Below are 13,804 nucleotides of genomic sequence, written 5' to 3'. Positions count from 1 at the left end.
CATTCTAAATGAGTAGGATATCATCCACATACAGTACCAGGAAAGCTACTGAGCTGTTGATGATCTTCTTGTAAACACAAGGCTCATCAAAGTTCTGGTCAAAGCCAAACGACTTGATAGTAGTGTCAAATCTTATGTTCCAAGATCTAGATGCTTGTTACAGCCCATAAATGGACCTATTAAGCTTGCAAACTCTTTGCTCTTGATCTGGAACTACAAACCCCTCTGGTTAAGTCATATAGATGGTCTCCTCAAGATTACAATTAAGAAAGGCAGTCTTGACGTCCATTTGCCATATTTCATAATCATAAAATGTGGCTATGGATAGGAGAATCCTGATAGACTTCAGCATGACAACAGGTGAGAAAGTTTCCTCATAATAAACTCCCTCAACCTGGGTATAACCCTTTGCCACGAGTCTAGCCTTAAAGGTTTGCACCTTTCCATCTACACCTCTCTTTCGCTTATAGATCCACTTACACCCAATAGATCTTACCCTATCAGGTGGATCAACAAGCTCCCAGACGTTATTGAAGTACACAGACTCCATTTCCTGGTTCATGGCCTTAACCCATTCATCTTTGTCAACATCCTCCATTGCTTTCTTAAAAGACAATAGATCCTCGACCCCATCATTCGTAATGATGTTTAGGGCTTCAGTCAAACCCATGTAGCGATTTGGTGGGTTCATAACCCTCCCACTACGTCGAGGCAGTCTCAACTCTAGAGCTAGTTTACTAGACATTCTAACCTCAACAACTCTTGTTGATCTATCGGCCTATTCAACAACTCTTGTTGAACCCTCAGCAATCTCAGTCTCACTTGAGATCTCACATAAAACAAGCTTACTTCGTGGATTATGATCCCTCATGTGATCGTCTTCCAAGAAGATAGCATTAGTGGAAATAAACACTTTGTTCTCACTTGGATCATAGAAGTATCCTTCTCTCGTTTCGTTGGGATAGCCTACAAAGAGGCAAACCTTCGAACGTGGTTCCAACTTCTTTGAATTAGTCGCTAGCACATGTGTAAGACCTTAACCCTTAACCTAGACTGTATTGATGGAAAAACGAGTCTAGGTCAAAGAGGAGGAAATTCTAAGTGCTTAAATGGAATGCTTAGTAGCTTGGAATAAGCCATAAACTAGTGAAAATTTGGTTAAGTATAATATCAAAAAGGAACTATGCCTTGAAAGCCAAGGCAAAAATGGCTTAATTACTAGACAATGTGTTGGCCTTGTGCTAAGTATTGGTGTTGTGCCATGTGTTGGCCATGAACATTTGAGAGGTTATTTGGGCCTTGAAAGAGGCTATAGTATGGGTGCTAAGTATTGGTGTTGTTCCATGCATTGGCCATGAACATTTGAGAGGTTATTTGGGCATTAAAAGAGGCTATAGTATGGCTGAAAGGAAAGGCTATATGGAGACAAGCATGCGGCAGCCAACATCTTGGGAGGTTAGTAGAGCATGCGGTAAGCACAACTTGTGCGGACATAGGTGCTAGGTGCGGGAGATGCGTGCGCGGGTCGATCGTGTAATAAATAGGCTATGCTAGACGATGGTATGCGACGATGGTATGTGTTGATGCTACACGATGGATGCGGCAATGCTATGCGGCGATGGTATGTGTCGATGCTACATGATGGATGTTGCGATGCTATACTGCGAAGGGATACGGCGATGCTACACGATGGATGCGGCGATGCTATGCGGCAATGTTACACGATGGATGTGTCGATGTTATGCGATGGATTCGATGATGCTATAGGATGCGGCGATGGGATGCGGCGATGCTACCAATGAATGCAATGATGCTATATGATGGATGCAGCGATAATATGCGATGGTGCAATGCGGCGGCCTTGCTAAAAGATGAGCTAGGCGATGAAACAAGCTATGGTGGATGCATGGGGAATTGTCCTTGCATTGCAAAGGCTTGCAGTAAGAAGGTTTATGAGGATTGGTTGTGTCGGTCTTGAGCAAGAGATTAAGGATGTTGACAAGCAACAAGGACATACATGCGTTGGTCATAAGGGATGCAATGATGAGCTATATCATGAGGTGTTGAGTTGAGAACCAAGTCGACCCAAAGGTTTTTATGCGTTGGTAAGGTGCTATGTGCCAAGGACATCCGAGGCATGTGGACACATAGGACAAGGCTTGAGCAAGTAGTATGCGGTGAAAGAAGGGTGGTCATAATCCTAGTCGAGCACATAGGCCAAAAGTAAGCCATGCGGGAGAGGAAGGTATACGGCCAAGGATGCGATGCATTGAGTTTTGACTCAAGTGATGCGTTGATGAGAAGGCTACGAGTTGATGATGGCTAACCAAGAAAAGGACATACACGGCCAAGCCATAAGGTTAGGATGAGCCTTGCGAGCATCTAGCATATGCGATCAAGTTGCACAAGGAAAGGTTGCATAATCTTAGTAGGTTGCATATGGGGAAAAGTGCTAGGCGGCAATGGTTTCAATGGTGAAATTAAAAAGACACTCAAAGGTGCAAAGATAGGATGGATGCATGTGCCAAGGGGGGTGTCTGGACATAGGTATGTTGCGGCAATCGGATGGACGCATATGTGGTTGGAGGACCGCATTGGTGATTGGATGGACACAATTTGGCTTGCGATCATGGGAGTATGGAATGCGCCCATAAGTAATGCTAAATCATCCAGATATATAATCTTAAACCTTAAGAAGATGAGGTGGTTCAAGGACATTGAATGCAAAGTAATTCTTATCTACTTAAGTAGGAGATGTAAGGCTAATATTACATGCAAAGTAAACCTTTTTGTTGGCAAATCAAGGTTAAAACAACTCAAGGCCTTCCTGGTAGGGGATTAGTGTTGGCAGCATAAGGGAAAGGCATTTGGATTTGAGATGTTGCATGGAGAGGAGCCCGGGATACCTATAAATAGGAGGGTTTGGCGTGAGCAATTTACTCGTGCCATTTCCAAGTTTCAAGTTCTAAAATCCTAATAGTGAGTTGAGAGTAAGTTCTCAGGCTGCCGTCACAGTAGGAGTACGGAGGAGACAGGAATTACGTTAGTAAGGTGAAAGCCCAGATTGTCGCCCAGGCCAACACACATCCAGCGCATCGTACGAACGTCATAATCACAGTGCGACGCATTGCGTGTGCCTTCTGCACGAGGTTGACACCACGAACGCCTTGCCCATCCTCGTACACACACTTTTTCGCCCTGTCATGAGCATCAGCGCCCGAATTTGGTCAGAATAAACTCCAAACGGGTTGTTTGAGGATTTTGGCCAAAATTTTGTCATTTTAAGTAGGGTAAGCTGGTAATTTTGGTATAAGAGGATATTTTGGATGTTTTAAAGTTATTTTGTGAAATCATGATATTAATTTGAAATTTCATTGGAAATGGGGGAAATTTCAGGAAAACACATCAAAGGTAACTTGCAATGGACAGTCCAGTAAAAACAGTGAGTGGTTATTGTGTTATTGTTGATTATTGATATATTTCTATATATATAGGTAAATATATATATATATGGGATAATATTAAACTAGCATGAACAGGGATGCATGTTTATTGTGTTACTATGCTTGATAAGATATTGCTTATATGTTTTTGTTGGAAACTGGAATTGTACCCGGGATATATAGTTAGCATGCTTGAAAAGGTACTTGGTGGGAAAATATAGTTGGCTTCGGTCGACAGGAAAAGATAGTCGACTTTAGTCGACGAGAAATTATAGTCGGTGACGACCGGCGGGAAATATAGTCAAGTTACCTAAGCATAGCTAGCGAGAAAATAGTCGATGTGCACATTGGCGGGATAATAGGGTATAGGGAAAGTTTCCACAAGAATTGATTTTATATTGCTTTAAGATACAAGCATGCCAAGAATAACCAGTGGTATAGCTGGGAATGTTTGATCAGTGGATAAGCTGGGGATAATCCAGCGGTCTGGCTGGAGAAATAATTGTGAACTTGTGGTAATGTTCTTATTGATTATGTATTGATTTCCAAAAAGTATATTTCTGAAACCAAAGTTATTAACACCACTCACTGGGCTTTATAGCTCATGCTTTCCAAATGTTTTCTCCCCCCCGCCAGGTAGCGCAGCAGAGCGTTCAAGGAAAAGTCACCAAGCCACCAACACCAGGAATTGGTAATCTCTTACAGAGCATGACTCGGATTGGGTAGCTGAAAATCAGTAGGATAGCTAAAATCATTTGTATAGAAATTATATAAGTATTGTAGACATTCTAAATGTTTGGTATATTAGCTGTCCTAGTTGTAATTGGCCATCTTCATGCTCTTTTCTGGGTCTTGGGCTAAGGCTCGGGAGGGGGTGTGACAACTTGGTATCAGAGCAATAGGTTTACGTAAAACCTGGGAAAAACGTGAATCGTAATCAAGTCAATACTAGGTCAATAACAAACATAAGGTTTATGTAAGGTCTGAAGAGTTGAGTTTAGTATGGTATATATACAACCTAGGGAAGTTGAGAATAAAATTGACATTAGCATCAGGACAAGTGTTTATGTAAAACCTAGGAGGGAAAAAGATAGAAAGTTAAGTTGATGCCAAGTCGGTGTCGGGGAAAAAGACTTACCTAGGATTTGGAAGCCGGGTAGAGTTAAAACTGGTTTGAGTCAAAAACTAAAAAGTGTGGATAAAATGGTGTACAGGTAGAAAACTTGAGATGAGTAAGAAAGGTTCTAGTAGGACTAAGGAAGGAATAAGTGGTGCCAGGTGGGTATCGGAAAATAGTCAGTAACGAGGGGGAAAACAAAAAGGGGTACAGCAAAGCCCAGGAAAAAGGAAATAGGGTAAAAGGATTAGTTAAAAAATTAGATAGTAACTTGAATGATTTTCACAATAGGAGATGGATCTGAGCAATAGACCCTGGTGGTGGCAGGACTTCCGAATGTAAGAATCAAACCGAGACGCTAACTTAAAGGGAAACCCTGAAACGATTGAACATAGTTTAAATGATAACATTGAACATCAAACTTCTATGCCTAATATGAGTTTATCGAAATCCCGAGGCAATAGGAGATGTCCGAGGTGTGGTAAAAACCATAGTGGTCCATGTTTAATGGGGACCAAAATTTGTTATGGCTGTGGTAAATATGGCCACATTCAGAAAAATTGCTATTATTTCCAAAAGAAAACTAAGGAAATACAAGAGTAGTTTCAGTAAGAAAATCATTTACAACCAGCTGCAGACTCTAGCAGTGAAAGCAAAAGGATGATGCTAGACCTAGCATATGACCAAGAATTTAAAAGAACTAATGTGGCTGGAAGTTTATCCCAGGATTGGATACGAGAAGCCAAGATGGACATGCCCCGACGAATAATCATTCTGTTTGAAGAACGACCCACTACTGAACCTAATGAAGAGGAATCGTACAGGTTCTGTATCTTCTGCAAAGAAATCGGACATGTGCAGGAGAAATGCCTGTGGAGAGATGATAGACAACGAATTAATTTTAGGAACTTGTATTTCTGAGATCGGAATTAGGAAGAAAAATAAGACTTTAAAGGGTAAAAGGCAATAAAAATGTAAATAAACTTATGTTAATAAATATAAAGTAACATGCATTGTATGTTGGGTGTATGTTTAATGTATATGTGATTACTTGTAGCTAAAATGCTGAGAAGTGGAAAACGTCGGACTAGAAAACACTCTGGGGATGGGAGTGGAAGTGCATCAAGTCATCCAAGGGAAAGGACGAGGGATGAGGAGAAAATGGATAGGTTTTCTCATAGACTACAAGAAAGTTTGGGAACAATACAGCCAGATCCTGAAAAGAAGTACGGGATAGAGCGGCTGAATCGTTGGGTGCTATGATTTTTGAAGGGACAACGAACCCTACGGATGTAGAGGTTTGGATGAATCAATTGGAGAAATGTTTTGGGGTAATAAGATGCCCTGAAGATAGAAAGGTAAGTATTGGAACCTTTCTATTACAAAAACAAGCTGAGGATTGGTGGAAGTTGCTAAGAAGCAGAAGGGGTGATAAAGAAGAACCCTGTTGGGAAGAATTTCGAGAAGCGTTCTTTGAAAGATTCTATCCTCGATCGTTTCTGTATGCGAAATAGGATGAGTTTCTACAGCTCGTGCAAGGAAGTATGACTGTAGTAGAATATGAACTAAAGTATACTGAACTTTCAAAGTATGCTTTAAACATAATCGGGGATGAGAAGGAACGTTGTAGGAGATCTGAAACATGATTAAGACAAGAAATCTAAACCCCTGTGACAGCAACTGCTGAATGGGTAGAATTCTCAAGACTGGTAGAAGTGGCTTGAGGGTGGAAAAGAGTCTAACGGCAGAAGAGTTGAAGCCAGAAAATGACTCGATAATAAACCGGTGGCGAAGGGAGGAACGGAAAATTTTTACTCCTAGATTGAAAATAAGAGTTTGTGGAAGAGAAAGGGGATTGTAAAAACTGGAGCGGACTTTGGAAGAGAAAGTCAAATAAAAGAGTCAATGGCTAGTGTAAATCAAAGACCCAAGTGTACAGTCTGTAATAGGTATCACTGGGGAAAATGTTGGGATCAAACCTAAGGGCAAGCACGTACATGTTTTAAGTGCGGTAAACCAGGGCACTTTAAACGAGAATGTCCCCAGTTGATAAATTTGGAAGCCGAAAGTATACAACATCAAGGAGTAAAACCAACAACTATGGGAGAAGGACGTAGTATGGAGAAATGAAGAGATAAGTCAGGGAAGCTAACATTGGGACAGATGTACGGGTTAACTCAAACCCGGGAAGAAGACAAGACCGATGTTGGAAACGGTAAGGGGAAGATACTAGAGGATTGAATTAGAAGCTGACTATGTGTAATTAAAACTTTGTTAAAAAAATCGATCAATAAAATTTGTTTATGAAATGTTATTGGCTAAATTTCGAGGACAAAATTTTATTTAAGGGAGTGGTAAATGTAAGACCCTAACCCTTAACCTAGACCGTATTGATGGAAAAGCGAGTCTAGGTCAAAAAGGAGGAAAATTCTAAGTGTTTAAATGGATTGCTTAGTAGCTTGAAATAAGCCATAAACTAGTGAAATTTTGGCTAAGTATAACATCAAAAAGAAATTATGCGTTGAAAGCCAAGGCAGAAATGGCTTAAGTACTAGACAATGCATTGGCCTTGTGCTAAGTATTGGTGTTGTGCCATGCATTAGCCTTGGACATTTGAGAGGTTATTTGGGCATTGAAAGAGACTATAGAATGGCCGAGAGGAAAGGCTATGTGGAGACAAGCATGCGGCAACCAACGTCTTGGGAGGTTAGTAGAGTATGCGGTAACAACAAGTTGTGCGAACATAGGCGCTAGGCGCGAGAGATGCGTGCGCAGGTCGATCGTGTAGTAAATAGGTGATAATGGGCAGAAATGCATGTTATTGTAGTGCTAAATTCTTAAATAATGCAGGCCTGTGTTGATAAAATATGTTAGATTGCATCCAAAAAGCATTAAGTTTATAACATTGCGGTCGCATGCGTTCATCGCATAGAAACAGTTATCTTTCGTATTTTTATGCAGAATATGCATATGCAAGGCAAAAAGCGCGATCATAAGAAATCATCGGTCGAGCGCAGCATTACCACAAGGCTTTGCGGTGATTTGTGCTCGCAAGCATCTACCCAAGAAGGATTGCCGCATAGAGCCAGTGCAACTTGGTGGGCACATCTGGGTGAAAGGCATAATTAATCACAATGGGACAGAAAGCTGATGATGGTCGAATCTGAATTAAGTTGACAAGCTGCTAATGATAACAAGTACACTCGACTTTTCGGTGACAAATATTCGGCATACCAGTAAGAGAATGAAAGCCATCCCATCTGTGCAATCATAAAAGAGAAGCCGCCTTTCACGCCGAAGCTCTATAAATACCGAGGGTATTCTTCAGAAAAGGGGTTGATCTGCTCACATGTTCAGCAAGTTTGGAGAGTTAGAGAATTTTTCCTTAGATAGTTTAGCCTTGTTCTTAGATTTTCTTTTATTTTAAGGCAAAAGTGAGAGAAAGACGTTGTGCCGATAGATTGTTCCGATGAGCTCAGGAGAGTGCCGGAAGCTTCAAGATCAGAGAGAAGGCCAGCTCCTGCGGAAGCAAGAATATCTTTTGAACCGAATAGAGTTGCCAGTGTAAAAGCCTCAGGCAGCAAGGGATTGCTACCAGGCTCTCTTCCCTTATCTTCCATTGTTATTTTGTATTCAAACTCATTTATAGAAATGGAATTTACTTCTCTATATCTGTTCACTCTCTATTATTTACGCATGAGTAGCTAAATCTGTTAACTGAGGATATTCATCCTATGCGATTATCTTGAATTATGTATGCTTCATTCGTCCATTAGAGATACTCGAGAGGGTAGTCTAAGGATAGGATTTAGGCTTTGAAAAGTCAGGTTAGAATCTAGGCTCGGGAGAGTCAGATTAGAACGCATAATCAAGAGATAGGAGCTTAGGAATAAGCATTGTTTGCTATTAACGCATTGCATGCAACCTAGAGTTTGGATATGATTGTGTGCTGTCACCTTGCCTTTGTGTGCATCTCGCATCACTGCATAGGAAGAGAGTAGAGACTTAGGAATAAGCTCTATGGACACTTTTGCATTCAACACATGTGTCCTAGACTTAGGAGCACCGCATTTGCATCGGAAAATGACTTGTTGTGCATGGGTGTAGCATGATCACATAGTCTGACGCATTCCCAGGTAACGCTAGCTAAAGACCCTTTCAACTCGTCCATCTGCATACTCAGTGCATCTATCACATAATCAAACTTTTCTCAAATCCGCAACATTTATTTATTTCATTTCCACAACAACAAAACCAACAACTATTTGAGTTACCGATTACCGCAAAATCATCATCGCATATTGTTTTTCCAAGTCCCTGAGTTCGACCCTAGACTTACCAATAAACTCGGTGGGGTTTACACTTGGATTCCACTGAGAAAACTTGAGTGCTCAATGCATTTTCATCATCGCATTACATCCATAATTCCACCTCATAAAATAATGCATCATGTTTTTGTCGTCGTTGCTGGGGACTTCGGCAAAGCAGTGCTAATGATAATTTTTCTAATTTCTTTGAAGACTCTCAATCTCTGGCGAATTACGACCCAGAGATTGAGAGGACGTTCAAACGGAGACTAAGAAACAGTTGCCAACCACAATAGTTAGATAAAGAAGATATGGCAAAGTAGCCTGGAAACGGAGCACCAAACGAAAACAACGTCATGGCGAATCCAATCCTTTTGGTTAACGATTGTACTAGGCCCATTAGGGACTATGCATCGCCAAACCTCTATGATTTATCTCCAGGAATCATGAGGCCTGCCCTCGATGGAAACAGACTACAGGATAATTCAGAGGACGGCGTGGCGAGGACTCGCACACCCACCTCCGTAGCTTTATAGAAATCTGTAATACTTTTTTGTTCCCGAACATCTCTGCCAAAGAAGTTCGACTAACTCTATTTACATTTTCTCTTTGTGATCAGGCAAGAAAATGGGCATATTCCCTCGAGCCGGGAGGTATCACTTCATGGGAACAGGTCGTAGAGAAATTTATGAAGAAATATTTTCCACCTACTGAGAATTCTAGACGAAGGAAACTAATCACCAATTTTGAACAAGACATGGACGAATCGCTCAGTGATGCCTGGGCGAGGTTTAAGAGGTTGGTCAAGGACTGTCCACACAACAGATTGCCAGACTGCCTTCAGATGGAAATCTTTTATCACGGTTTAAATCCCGCTTCGTAGATCACTGCCAATGCGGTAGCCACTGGTGGTCTGCTAGACAAAACGTATGATGAGGCTAAGAACATCTTGGATCGCATCTCTAAAAAAAACGAGGATTGGAGACAGAGTGATTAGAGACTGAGAATCAAGGATAACGACGCAAGTAATGGTGCTATTGCTTCACTACAGAATCAGATGACCGCAATCATGAACTTCATTCAGGGAAGTGCGATCAACAACCCAACACCGCAAAATGGGAAAGTAAACGCAATTAATCAAAACACCACAAGGTGTGCGACTTACGGTGATGGACACGCAATGGAAGAATGCCCACTGAATCCACAGCCTATTTACTTTGTGAAAAATAATCCATTTTCTAACACCTACAACCCCGGGTGGAGGAACCACCCCAATCTTGCATGGAAGAATCAGTAGCAGAATTTCCAATCTGTGGCACAGAAAGAAGGGCCACCTGGATTCTTCTCGCAAAATAACAGTCAGACAAGCAATCAAGCCAGTAGCCTGCAACCACCGCAATCAACCTCCTTGGAAAGCTCGTTGAAGTAGTATATGGAGAAAAATGAAACTGTGCTTCAAAGTCAGGCAACGTCCATCCACAATCTAGAATTACAGATGGGCCAGATTGCGAGCGAGCTAAAGAACAGACTACAAGGGGCCCTGCCGAGTTCAACAAAACTTCCACGCAACTCGGGGGGATCAGGTAAAAAGAAATGTCAAGCTGTGACATTGCGGAGTGGAAAAACTGTGGAGGGAGAAAGAAAGGAGCCTAGCTGGACTACTCCCATTGTGTTGGAACCTGAAAATGCGGTGACTCAAGAAGAAGAAGGAGAAAAAGAAGCAATAGAGCCAGAAGATGCATCCACCTCAAAGGCAACAGAGAAGGGGACCGTGAGAGTGCAGGTGACACCTGTCCCGCAGAGACTCAGAAAGAAAAAGAATGAAGAGGTATAGTACCAAACACTTCTTGTCTATGTTAAAACAATTACATTTTAATATTCCATTCAGTGAAGCAATTGAGGAGATGCCTGCATACACGAAGTTTCTGAAGGATATGGTAACCAAGAAGAGGGGCACTGGTAAGTTTGCCATGGTGGCTTTAACACAGAGTTCGAAATCAACAATTCCCGAAGATGAGTGATCCTGGGAGCTTTACTATACCTTGCTCCATTGGAGGACTGTACATCGGGCAAGCATTGTGTGACCTTGGAGCCAGCATCAAATTGATCTTTAAGTCGTTGAATGTGGGGCAACTTGCGCCCACGATCGTAACTCTCCAACTTGCAGATAGATCTTTGGTGCCTCCAGAGGGGAAGGTGAAGGACGTCCTGATTACCATTGACAAATTTATATTACCAGCCGACTTCATCATCTTAGATTACGAAGCCATCAAAGATGTGCCCATCATCCTGGGGCGACCATTTTTATCAATAGGTCGTGCCCAGATGTGCACAAAGGAGAGATCACTTTGAACATAAATGGACAGAAACTCAAGTTCAATATCATCTGTGCCATGAAGTTTCCTGACGACGAAGACCTGAATGAATCTAATGACGACCAGAATTTGAATGAAGAAGAGAAACCTGACAATGAAAATGAAGATGAGGATGCAAGCGCATCCATTGCGACATATAATGAGATCATAGAAAAAAAAGCAAGGAAGTTGAGATGATCGCAACCCAAGAGGAAAATCCAATAGTAAAAGAAGAAAGAAAAACAACGCAACCCTCCCTAGTAGAACCACCAACAATGGAATTAAAGACCCTGTCGAATCACCTAAAGTATGCATTTTTTGGGGCAGAATGAAAAGCTGCCAGTCATTATTTCCTCTAAGCTTAGTGAAGACCAGGAGAATGCGTTGATGAGCATTCTGAGGAAACATGTGCGAGAAATTGGTTGGACGCTCGCATACATTCGAGGAATTAGCCCAGCGTACTGTATGCACCGAATTCGTCTCGAAGAAAACCACAAATTAACGATTGAACATCAGCGCAGACTCAACCCTGCGATGAAAGAGGTCGTTAAAAAAGAGATCATTAAGTGGTTAGATGCAGGCATTATTTATCTAATAGCAGATAGCATGTGGGTCAGCCCCATGCAGTGTGTGCCAAAAAAGGGTGGCATGATGGTAGTCCCAAACGAAAATAATGAGCTGATACCGCAAAGGACCGTCACCAGGTGGCATATTTGCATGGACTACCACAAGCTGAATGTGGCAACGAAGAAAGATCACCGTTCATCGACCAAATGCTAGATCGTCTAGCCGAAAATGACTTTTACTGCTTTCTAGATGGCTATGTCGGGTATAACCAGATTATGATTGTTCTAGGAGACCAGGACAAGACCACATTCACTTGCCCATATGGGACTTTTGCTTTTCGCCACATGTCGTTTGGCCTCTGCAATGCGCCAAGCACGTTCCAAAGGTGCATGATGGCCATCTTTTCAGAATATCTCGAGAACTCTGTTGAAATCTACATGGACGACTTCTCTGTCTATGGGCACACATACGAAGTTTGTCTTGCCAACCTGGAAAGATACTTAAAAGATGCGAGGAGATGAATCTCGTTCTTAACTGGGAAAAATTCCATGGTGAAAGAGGACATCGTGCTAGGACACAAGGTTTCTCGAGACAGGTTGAAGGTGGACAAAGAAAAAATAGACACAATTGAAAAACTTCCACCTCCAACTAGCGTAAAGGCTGTAAGGAGTTTCTTAGGGCATGTCGGATTCTACAGACATTTTGACAAGGATTTCTCAAAAATAGCACGACCGCTGAGTGCGTTGTTGGAAGCTGATAGGAAATTTAACTTTGATGATTATTGTCGTAACCAATTCATGATTTTTGATCGTGATAGATTGGACACTTCCTTTTGAAATAATGTGCGATGCAAGAGGGTATGCGATAGGAGCAATACTAGTACAGAAGAGAAAAACAATCTTTCATCCCATTGCATATGCTAGCAAGACGTTAAATCCTGCTCAGACTAACTACACCACTATAGAAAAAGAGCTACTTGCGGTAATTTTTGCGTTGGAAAAATTTAGAGCGAATCTGCTGGGAACAAAAGTACTCATCCACACTGATAATTCGATGATAAAGTATTTAACGACAAAGAAGGATGCAAAGCCAAGGTTGATCAGATGGGTTCTCCTCCTCAAAGAATTTGACATAAAAATAATTGATCGCAAGGGGACAGAGAACCAAGTTGCCGATCACTTATCCAAATTGGAAAATCCGGAGGTTGATCGCAAGGAGTCAGAGGTGAGCGCAGTGTTTCCAGATGAGCAACTGTTTCAGATTGAAGAATTATCGTGGTATGCTGACATAGTCAACTATCTTATTTGTGAGCAATTTCCTGAAGATTATACCTACCACCAAAAAAAGAAGCTCAAACATGAATGCAGATATTATTATTGAGAGGAGTCGAATCTGTACAAAAGGGGGGCAGACCAGATTCAGCGACTATGCATACCAAATGCTGCTCAACAATGCATATTATCGCAATGTCATGACTCACCATATGGTGGGCACTTTGGAGGACATCACACCGCAGCTAAGGTTTTATAGAGTGGATTCGACGTATTGGGTATCGACTTCATGGGACCATTACCTCCATCAAACGGTAAAAATTATATTTTGTTAGCCATCGACTATGTATCCAAGTGGGTATAGGCAGTGGCATGCGCCGCAAGCGATGCGGCGGTAGTCTCTTAATTCCTGAAGAAAAACATTTTCACTCGTTTTGGCACCCCACGTGCCATAATAAGTGATGAAGGATCCAACTTTGCCAATCATACTGTCAAGGAACTACTGCGCAAATATAACATTCTCCACAAAATGGCCACCGCATACCATTTACAGACGAATGGTCAGGTCGAGGTGTCCAATCGATAGATTAAGCTGATACTTGAGAAGTTAGTAAGTCCTTCGCGAAAGGATTGGGCAACAAAGTTCGACGATGCATTGTGGGTATACAGGACTGCATTTAAAACGCCCATAGGTATGTCCCCGTATGCGTTGGTATTTGGTAAGGCATTTCATTTGCCTCTTGAG

General features: G+C 41.8%; 1 non-coding gene across 1 annotated transcript; it reads right to left on the bottom strand.

Annotated features, from left to right (window-relative positions):
- Nucleotides 1–9,588: 9,588 nt before the first annotated feature.
- Nucleotides 9,589–9,695, bottom strand: LOC120074804 (small nucleolar RNA R71). Its single transcript, XR_005481086.1, has one exon. It is a non-coding gene; the product is annotated as a small nucleolar RNA R71 (small nucleolar RNA).
- Nucleotides 9,696–13,804: the final 4,109 nt, after the last annotated feature.

The sequence above is a fragment of the Benincasa hispida genome, chromosome 3 (assembly GCF_027475165.1).
Source record: "Benincasa hispida cultivar pf3 chromosome 3, pf3_genome.v1.1, whole genome shotgun sequence".
Taxonomy (NCBI): Eukaryota; Viridiplantae; Streptophyta; class Magnoliopsida; order Cucurbitales; family Cucurbitaceae; genus Benincasa; species Benincasa hispida.
Note: the sequence above shows the minus strand (reverse complement) of the source record. Positions and strands in the feature narration are given on the sequence as shown.